Raw genomic sequence first — 11,383 nt, 5'->3', positions numbered from 1 at the left:
CCAAAGTCTGCAGAAAATCTTCATGTGAATGACTGCTGTCTGATGTCCTTTCTCTCATTTTATGATTATCCACTCTTGTTCTGCACATCCTGAATAGGCTTCTGTCTAAATAATTGATTCAACATAAACAACCCCCTCACTTTCAATATTCAGTAAATAAAACTTACACACTCTTTCCTGATATTTTAACCTTATTAGCCAATAATGTTCTGCTGAATTAGCACAGCCAATTTTCAGGTTAAGTACATGTAGGAACACTGCACTCCAGAGAGTATCCAGTTTTGTATGTACAACTGTAGTATAACCTCCATTTTCCTCAGTCCAGTACCCTTGAGATAAAGACTAAAACACTCTTTCACCTTTTTTTCCCCACTTTTGTACAGATTTTCTTAATTGGTTTCAGTCTTCAAGCTTCCAACTTTATCTGCTCTTTCAGAATTACTGCCTTCCCACTGTTTGAAAAAAAAATTGAACTTTCTTTCTTACTTCAGAAGTGAATGACCTCACACTATCCCAAGTTGAACTCCATGTTCCACAGTATTCCAGAAACACTTAATCCTTCAGTGTCCCAAACAACTTTCTGCTTCTGCCTAAACTACTAACAGATGTTGTTTCAGTGATAATTCAGTAGATGTTTACTTGAAGAAGATGCAAAAAGTGGAAAGAAACAAATATTTTTGCACTTTTATCTGTTTCTCTCACATATTGCATCTGCCATTTGTTTCAGGTGGCACAGAAATTTCCAGATGTTTTAGGTCCTCAGCTACATTTAGCACAATTGAGAATACAAAGGGACTTCATTAAAAAGCCACAGATATGTAATTATTTCAGAAAGGATAGCGTTGCTGCAAATCATTCTGGAAAAAAAAGACTTCACACGTGAACATAGACGTGGTGGGAGAGAAGCAAGGCTTTCATTTGTATAAAGCCTTTCACGAGTTTGGAGACTTTACACATAACAATACTTTTGACATCTTGTCATGCAATGCAGGCTAGAGAATCTTTTATCAGAATTTGAAGTTGTATCAATTGTGCAAAGATAGAATTCTTAGTCAAAATAAGTTGCTTTTGTAATTGCAGATTGAACTGTTTAAAAATGTACTCAGACTTATTTGTTAGAAGAACAAGATGTTAATATAATTGCATATTCTATAAAAGGGTCCAAGGGGTTTGCCATTCCTTGATAGGCCCCTATGGCATTTAGGTACTGACAGCAATACAAATTAACACCTAATCTTTATCCACAGTGACTCTTTCAAGGCTAATGAAGTTAATTCCATATTTTCGATATCCCAAGAGTTTGTAATCCATCCTTTGTCTATTTAACACTTTAAAGTAAAGAATATTAAAACAACTGCTGTATGGCAAAAGTCACCAGATATTAGTTTGGATCCCTCAGATTAATGTTCTGTGTACAATCATTGTTCCAAAGCAGGACATTTAGTTACTTACGTCCAGGATATTCAGTACACCAAAGTGGTGGACTAGTGCTTGTAACTTCTCTGTCAGGATATTTTACAGACAATGAAAAAGTAAAGCTTTGCTCTGGATAAATTGTCTTTGTCTTAAGCTAAAGAGTTTAAAAGTGATTATTACTGTTGGTGACTTTACTTGTGAGCTCTATTTTATATATTTTATTATTGGCAGCACTGTTAGAACAAGGTTTTAAAAACAGCAGCCACCTTAGTCTTAGTTTCCTGTTATTAGAAAGTTATTTTTTAATTTTTAATTTGAAGATACAGCGTGAAACACTTCCTTCCAGCCCAGAAACCCACCCATTTAACCCAGCCTAATCAAAGGACAATTTACAATGACTAATTAACCTACTAACTGGTACGTCTTTGGACTGTGAGAGGCAACTAAAGCACCTGGAGGAAACACACTTGTCCACGGTTTGGAACGTATAGACAGCATTGGAATGGAACTCTGAAATCCAACGCTCCGAGCTGCAATAGCATCACACTATAGACACATACTTCACATTTAGTAAAGAGAATAACATTTCCCTCTTAAACACAAGAGATTTTGCAGATGCTGAAAATGTTGAGCAATACACACAAGATATGAGGACAGACAACCCCAATAGGCGGACTGCAGGCCAGGTCCAGACCGCGAGAACCAGATGTCTGGACCGCGCCGACCCATTGGCACTTACGTGAACGCACCTGTCATAACATGCAAAATAAAGCGCGCGCTGCTCTAATTAATTTTAACCTCATCCCACACCGTACACTTGACCTACGCCCCCGTAGAGCGCGCGACCTACTGTGCCCTCTCTACGGTCCTCGACTAGACAGCAGCATGCACCAGCTACCCGTCTGTCATCTAAGAAGCGAATCTGTCATCTAAAAGCCAATCTGTCATCTGAGCAAATTGTTACTAGCAGTAAATCACGGACCCTAAACCAAGATCAAACATGGCCTGCGCGAAAAGCGCAAAGTCAACTAGGAAAACCGTTAGTTCAAATCTGACTGGACTGATCAGTTTTATTTTATTTTACCGGACCATGCCAATGCTAAACCGACATGCTTAATATGCATGCAGTCCATAGCTGTCTGCAAATCAGAAAATCTAAAGCGGCACTTCAACACTATACATGCTGCCAGTTTTAATGCCAACTACCCTGCAAAATCAGATCAACACAAACAAAAAATTGCAAATATGATAACATCATACAAACACTTCGTTTCTACCATCCGTAAGTCAACATCTGCACAAGAGAGTGCAACAGCTGCATCACTGCATGTGTCATGAATTCTTGCCAAAGCTAAGAAGCCTTTCGCTGAGGCCGAGTTGATTAAAACGTGTGCAATTGATATGGTTGGCGAAGTTTTAAGTCATGATGAGAAAACCGAGAAAACGGTTGTGGAGCTATTAAAGATGGTGCCATTGTCGGCTAACGGTCCCAGTGCCTCAGGATTGCCACTGCAGAATACAGGCCCGACATCAGAAGGGTTGCCTCATCCCGTCGCTGTCACTTCTCTCACTGGTTGGTGAGTGAATCAATTTATTTTTGTCCATTTGTGAATCTCATTGTGGTATAATAATATTACAACAACAATAATACTGATAATTTTATTTATAGCTACACTTCATACTTCAAATGCTACATAGCTTAATTAAAAAGAACAAATAAATTAAATGAGAGAACAGAAACAGTGGAAAAGGCAGTACTACTAAAACTCTGTGTGCAAGAGAAGTGTTCTTTGTGTGGAAGAGAAGTAGTGAAGACTACCATGTTTACTGTGTGTGTGTGTGTGTGTGTGTGTGTGTGTGTGTGTGTGTGTGTATGTATGTGTTCTAAGTCCCAGATGAGTTCTCAATGTGACAGCTGACAGTTGTGATAGCTAGAGTCATAATTAAATGGTTGGTTTTGGACTTATTTTGTTTCAAGAGTGCATTTTTTTTTCTTGTGTGACCCACATCACAGGCTTTGAGAATCCCAGGCCTAAATTATTTCTAATTATTACTATTACCAGTGCTACTACTACTACTACTAATAATAATAATAATAATAATGGTAATAGCAGCAACGACAACGTCTGCCCATAAAACAACTTACTGGCAATGAAAAAAAAACCCTGGACGTTTTGGCCCTTGGCTTGGCATGCTTGACATAATTTGGCCCTTGTGGAAAACTAATTGGGGAACCCTGTACTAGGGACTCAGCAAATCAGGCAGCGTCTATGGAAGTGAATAAAAAGTCAATGTTTTGAGCCAAGATCCTACCTTCTACTAATGAAAAGTTGAGGAAGTAATGATGGTTTGGATATTGATGAATATTTTATATAAATGTTGCTGAATATGTAATGTAAAATCTCAGGACCAGATATCCACTGTGTAATAATTAATCATTTTATTATATTTACCAATAATTTTCCATAATGATTCATTTGTATAGATATTGGTTATACACTGAGATAGTGAATAAAAATTAGGTAGAACATAAATCACTGGATTCACCAGAATTTGCAAATAAAAATCATTCTTTAAAAAAATCACTCTCTAAACAGATAATCCTTAGTAGAAATAAATGAAATGAATTCATTAGTACAATAGCCCTTTCGTTCATCTCCCTGAGGACACTGCCAGCAAGGAGCTGGGCAGAAGCCAGTGTCTGATATCACCCTGGAACAATGTAGCTCATTGAACAGCTGTGTATTTTACTTTCTGTAAGGATGATTGCTACATACATTGCAACATGTTTCCTGATTTATAGCCCAGTTAACTTTCATTTGCAGTCAAATGCAATAAGAACATGAGTCAGCTTGCAAATATGGATTGAAAGATTACTAGAGAAACAAGTAATAAATCCAGATGAAGATAATCAAAGCATTCAAAGTGAAATTAGGGCAAACCGATAGATCTAGAACTACATTGTTTACTCGTTTTTATAAGTATATCGTGTTTTCATAATTGCGTTTAACAGAAAGAGGAACAGGAGCCTTAGGACTCGCACCAAAATGTTCAGGAACAAGTATTACCCTTCAACCATCAGACTCTTGAACCAGCGTAGATAACTTCACTCACTTCAAAACTGAACTGATTCCACAATCTATGGACTCATGTTTGAGGACTCTACAACTCATGTTCTCAATATTATCAATTTACTTTTCTACTTATACTTCTTATTATGATTTGTTTTTGTATTTGCACAATTAGTCTTCTTTTGCACATTGATTATCAGTTTTTGTTTCTATGTACTCTTTTCATTGATTGTGTTCTGGGAATGCCTGCAAAAAATACAAACTTTGATAATAAATTTAATTAGAATTTTCATTTTTATCTTGAAATTATCTTTTTTTCCTGGATAAAAAGATGCATGGATGTATAGGACAATATGTAAGAAAAGCAAGAGGGAAATTCTATTATGTTGCCTACCAAATGCAGATGTCAACACGAAAGTGCAGGATTCCAGTCACCAACAGCCTGTGTTGTGGTGACCCTCCCTTTTCACTAACTCTGACTGTGAATAATGCACAGAGTGAGGGTGCTGTGTCTATGTGCGTAAACATCTACGATGCCAGACGTACAGCGTATTTCAGTACAGTCTTAATTTCAGAGTCTTGGAGTTTTATGACTTATTAAATGAATTTTATTAGAAGTAGAGATACCCCCAGTTATATATGAACAGCAACACTTAGCTATAGTGGATTTTTACTAGGATTTTGTTTCAAAACACTGCTGAATGTCTGTTTTATAGAATGTAAGATTAATGGACTATAGCAGCTGCAGAATAACCAAAGAATAGTTTCCTGACTACTTTATACAAAAATAGACTTTACAAAATATACTACAAACTGAACAAATCAGGCTAACTATCTGATTGAATTCTTTGTTGTAGAATATTATGTTCAACTTTAAACAGCAAAAACTGACCCGAAAGAATCGATGATTTATAGCTTCAATTTATTCCACATATGTTTTCAACCCACATGGAATGCAATGCTTCTCAGAAATGCCAAATGAGTTAGTTTTACTCAATATAAGTTAGACTTATGAGCATAATAAAATTCTCTATTGTCTGTGTCAGCATAGAAGCAGGCCCCTCAGCCTAACGCATCCATCCCAGCCTTCCTGAGGTATTTTGATTTGACTATAATTGGTCCCTATTCCTCTAAGCCCTTCCTGTCCATGAGCCTATCTAAACATCTCTTAAACATTGTAATAGCACCCACCTCTACCACTTCCTTTGGCGACTCGTCCCGGGGACTGGTGGGCTTCAGTTATAGTAACAGACTGGATAGGCTGGCAAGGCGTCTGAGGGGTGACCTTGTACAAGGTTATAAAATCATGAAGGTCATAGATAAGGTGGATAATCACCATCTTTTCCTCAAGTCAGGTGAGTCAAAAAACTAGAGGGCATTGGTTTTAGATTAGAAGGGAAAGACTTAAAGGGGACCTGAGGACATTTTTTTCACACAGCTGGCAATAATGACTTTTTAGTGCACTGAAGAAAAATGAATTTAGTGAAGTATGAGGTAAACTTTAATATATTTGAAGTGACACCCATTGGCATTAGAGCAAGATTTGACCAAGTGTAGAAAGGAGGACTTCATATAAAACTACAAGATTAAAACCCCCTTTCAGCTGAGTTACACCTCACACAGAAGAAAGTGGTGGTCCTTTATGGAGATCAGTGATCTCCGCTAAGGACTTCATCACAAAGCAGTGTACATGGACAAATCATCTACAGTTGGTCTATCAATAATCCTCTTTTCATCATGTTTGACTATTGACTGTTCAGTTCTACATGCAACCCTGTAGAAAAATGAAGCAGCACCTGCCTGAAAATAGTAAGACCTTGAGTCATTCAAGCAGTGCCTCATATGTGGCATAACATTCATGCACACAAGCGCCCATCGATAATAATATTCAACTTAAGAATCTGACCACCTACCCTTGACATTCAACAGTAATGCTGTTATTAACATCCTAATGGATGTCCATTGGCCATAAACGTAAATGGACTAACTACATAAATATAGCAGCTATAAAAGCTAGGTCAAAGATTGAGCATCCTCTCACTTCCCATGTCATTCTATCTTCAATGAATTGTGTCAAAAATGTGATGGAACACTGTTTTCCTGTCAGCTCCAACAACACTCAAGCAGTTTAATACATCCAATGCACTGTAAAGAGTAGTAGACTCTGGTCAATACATCACAGGCACATCTCTCCCCACCATCAGTAATATCAACAGGCTGTATTGCCTCAAGAAACCAACATCAATCATCAAACATTACCATCATTGAGATTATTCCATCTTCTTGCAGTTACCATCAAACAGGAGGTTCAGAACCTTGAAGTCCCACACTACCACGATCAACAACATCTATTTCCATTCAACATATGTTCTTGAACCAAACAGCAGAACGCTAATCACTAGAGTTGGGCAATACTATGATTACTTTGCACTAAAATGGAATTTTATTGTCCTAATTGTGTTCTTTCTTGTAAAAATTGTGTTTTATTTATGCTTAATTTGTGCTTTTTTCTGAGTGCATTTATATGATGCTATGTGCCAATGATGCTGCTACAACTAAATGTTTTATTGAATCTGTGCAGGCACATGTACCTTTTGCATATAGTAATAAACTCAATTTTGACTTTGACATCTGAAAACAAACCAATGCATTTAACTGACATCCTATCTGACCTCTTGAACATTTATTCCTTCTACCATTGGTGGGCCATGGCAGTAGTGCCTACTATCTATAAAAAGTATTGCAGTTCCTTGCTAAGGTTATTTCAACTACAATTCCCAAGCCCAGCTCCTCCACCACCTAGAAGAACTAGGGTGACAAATGAAAAGGAACTCCACCACTTTCAGATTCCCCTCAATTTGCAAGCCGGACTGGCTTAGAAGTATATTGCTGTTCCATCATCATCACTGCATCTAAATCCTTAAGTTCCATAGGTACGCATACAGGAGGTGTTTTGTGCTTCAAGAAAGCACCACTGCCTGTAAGGAGTTTGTAAGTTCTTCCTATGACCGCTTGGGTTTTCTCCAGACGTTCCAATTTCATGCCACAGCCCAAAGACGTATCGATTGATAGGTTAATTGGTCATTGCAAATTGTCCCATGATTAGACTAGGAATACATTAGGGGATTGCTGGGTGGTGTGCCTCAAAGGGCCAAAAGGGCCTATTCTCCTCACTGTACCTCAATAAAATTAAAAAATTAAACATTAAATTAAGTTCAAATTTATTGTCATTCAGCTGTAAACATGTATACAGCTCAATGAAATATTGTTCCACTGGGTACCTCCTGTATCTGATAAAGTGGCCACCGAGTGTATATTTGTGGCCTTCTGCTGCTGTATCCAATCAACTTCAGTGTTCAATGCTGTGTGTTCAGAGAAGCTCTTCTGCACACTATTTTTGTAACACATAGTTATTTGAGTTACTGTCACCTATCTATCAGCTTGAACCAGCATGGCCATTCTCCTCTGACCTCTCTCATTAACAAGATATTTTTTGCTCCCAGAACTGTTGCATACTGGATTTTTTGTTTTTTGTTTTTTGTACCTGTCTCTGTAAACTCTAGAGACTGTTGTGCATATAAATCCCAGATATTGAGATACTGTACTCAAACAAACCCATCTGGCATGAATAATCAATCCACCAGCAAAGTCAATTAGGTTCCATTCTTTCCTCATTCTAATGTTTGGTCTTAACAACAGCTGAACCTCTTGACCATGTCTGCATGCTTTTATGTATTGAGTTGCTGCCACTTCATTTGCTGATTAGATATTTGCATTATTGAGTAAGAGGTGTCCCTAATAAGGTGGTGACTGAGTGGCTAGGCACACACAGCACAAAAAGTCTAGTTCAAAACAAGAGAAAACGAAAGACGAAAGTCAGTAAGATGAAAGAGCTGATTGTGGACTTCAGGAAGGGTAAGACAAAGGAACACATACCAATCGTCATAGGGGGATCAGAAGTGGAGAGAGTGAACAGTTTTAGATTCCTGGGTGTCAAGATCTCCAAGGACCTAATCTGGTCCCAACATATCAATGCAGTTACAAAGAAGGCAAGACAGCGACTATACTTCATTAGGAGTTTGAAGAGATTTGGTATGTCAACAAATACACTCAAAAGCTTCTATAGATGTACCATGGAGAGTATTCTGACAGGCTGCATCACTGTCTGGTATATGGGTGTGGGGGGCTACTGCACAGGACCAAAAGAAGCTGCAGAGGGTTGTAACTCTAGTCAGCTCCATCTTGGGTACTAGCCTACAACGTACCCAGGACATTTTCAGGGACCGGTGTCTCAGAAAGGCAGCGTCCATTATTAAGGACCTCCAGCACCCAGGGCATGCCCTTTTCTCACTGTTACCACCAGGTAGGAGGTACAGAAGCCTGAAGTCACATACTCAGTGATTCAGGAACAGCTTCTTCCCCTCTGCCATCTGATTCCTAAATGGACATTGAACTCTTGAACACTACGTCACTTTTTTAATACATATTTTTTCTGTTTTTTGCATGATTTTTTATCTATTCGATATAGGTATACTGTAATTTATTTATTTATTTGTTTGTTTGCTTATTCTTCTTTCGTCTATATTATGTATTGCATTGAACTGCTGCTGCTAAGTTAACAGATTTCAGGACACATACTGGTGATAATAAACCTGATTCTGATTCTGTTTCTGAACATTTGCAGATGCTGGAAATCTGAGCAACACAGGTAAAACGCTGGAGGAACTCAGCAGGCCAGGCAGCATCAATGATAAAAAGCACAGTCGACGTTTTGGGCCAAAACCCTTCGGCAGGACTGGAGGAAAAAAGCTGAGGAGTAGATGGGGGGAGGGGAGAGAGAAACACCAGTGGGTCGGGGGGGGGTGGGAGGAGCACCAGAGGGATGCGATAGGCGGGCAAGGAGATAACATGAGAGAAGGAAAAGAGGATGGGAAATAGTGAAGCGGGGTTGGGGGCGGGGGTAGAGGCAATACTGGAAGTTTAAGAAATCGATGTTCATGCCGTTAGGTTGGAGGCTACCCAGATGGAATATAAGGTGCTGTTCCACCACCCTAAGTGTGGCCTTATCACAACAATGGAGAAGGCCATGGATGGATGTATCAGAATAGGAATAGGAAATAGAATTAAAATGGGTGGCCACTAGGAGATCCTGTTTGTTCTGGCAGATGCAGCGTAGATGCTTGGCAAAGCGGTCTCCCAATCTACATCGGGTCACACTGATATACAGTACGTTGGTTCTCACCAATATACACCACCAAACACATCTTTCCCTCCCCCCCACTTTCTACTTTCCGCAGGGATCGCTCCCTATGCGACTCCCTTATCCATTTGTCCCTCCCCATTGATTTCCCTCCTGGCATTTATCTTCACAAGCAGAACAAGTACTACACCTGCCCCTACACCATCTCCCTCACCACTATTCAGGGCCCTAAAGCAGGTGAGGTGACACTTCGCCTGATTCTGTTGCGGTTATATACTATGTTCGGTGCTCCCGGTGTGGCCTCCTGTATACTGGTGAGACCCGACATAGATTGGGAGATCGCTTCACCAAGCACCTACGCTCTGACCTCCAGCACAAGTTGCCACCCATCTACTCCTCTGCTTTTTTTTCTCCTGTCCTGCCGAAGAGTTTCGGCCCGAAATGTTGACTGTGCTTTTTTCTGTAGATGTTGCCTGGCCTGCTGAGTTCCTCCAGCATTTTGTGTGTGTTGCTCACTCTAGTTACAGTCAAACAAGTACTAAAATTAGCACGAGTCCCAGAGTGGCATGGCTTGAAGATTGACAGACTGACATAAAATATGATGTGCATGTTTATGTAAGACAGTAAAATGTTACTAGCACTATTTTAATAAAACAAGCAGTCATATAAATGTGTAAAACAGCAGTAATAAAGTACAAAAAGTGACCAGTGCAGGATGGGACTGTATCTGTGAGTTCGGGAGTGGGGTGGAGAGGAAGTGGCAGATATTATCTTCATAAAATCAATTTGGGGATAGTGGGAAGGGGGTTTGTAGAATACGTGCTGAACTTGTCAGAAACATTACATTTTAAATTGTGTTATTTTCTAACTGAAATCATGGAGATATTTAACTTTGGAAGCAATAGAAAGTACAAAATGAATGAATTTTGCATTAGGATGGGAAACAAATTAAGATGCTCCATTTTATTCTGAAAAGAAAATTAGTGTTCCAGCTTACTCGATGCTGCTTGTTTTTTAAGCCCACATCAACCTCAGGATCATGTTGCCATGTAAAACTAGATGCTAAATTGGAATTGCCAATCCTCTTAAAGCATATAATGCTGTACCACAAGGGATAATCAAGCAGAGATAATTACAGCACTTAACACGAACAAGATAAACAATTATAAAGTGAAAATAATAAATTCTAGGAATATTTTGAATTTACATCTCTCAGGCTATATAAATGTGCACAAACCAATTATATGTAAAATAATAGCTATGGTATTCCTTCCTGAAAAATTGTTTCAATACTATTATTTGAATAATAGTCATTACTTGTTTAACAATAGATATCACAACATCATTAGTTGGTAAACTAATTTCAAAAACACTTGCAAATAAGAGTTCCTTGAAGCATCTATCCTTTGTCTTACTTAGATGTAGGCCACATTTCTTCAATGGCGAAGTATGATCATTAATATTAATTATAAATAATTTATATTTTCATGCCATAAAAATGATCAAGCTTCTTAGAAACCAGAATTAAAGTATTAAATTAATAAAATTGAACATTGCTTGATCCTAAACTGCTGGAATAACAATCTCATCACGCTGGAGAACTCAGCAGGTCGGGCAGCATCCGTGGAAAAGATCGGTTGACATTTTGGGCCGGAACCCTTCGTCAGGACTGTAGAGGGAAGGGGCAGAGGCCCTA

This window comes from Mobula hypostoma, chromosome 9, assembly GCF_963921235.1.
Source record: "Mobula hypostoma chromosome 9, sMobHyp1.1, whole genome shotgun sequence".
Classification (NCBI taxonomy): domain Eukaryota; kingdom Metazoa; phylum Chordata; class Chondrichthyes; order Myliobatiformes; family Myliobatidae; genus Mobula; species Mobula hypostoma.
Note: the sequence above shows the minus strand (reverse complement) of the source record.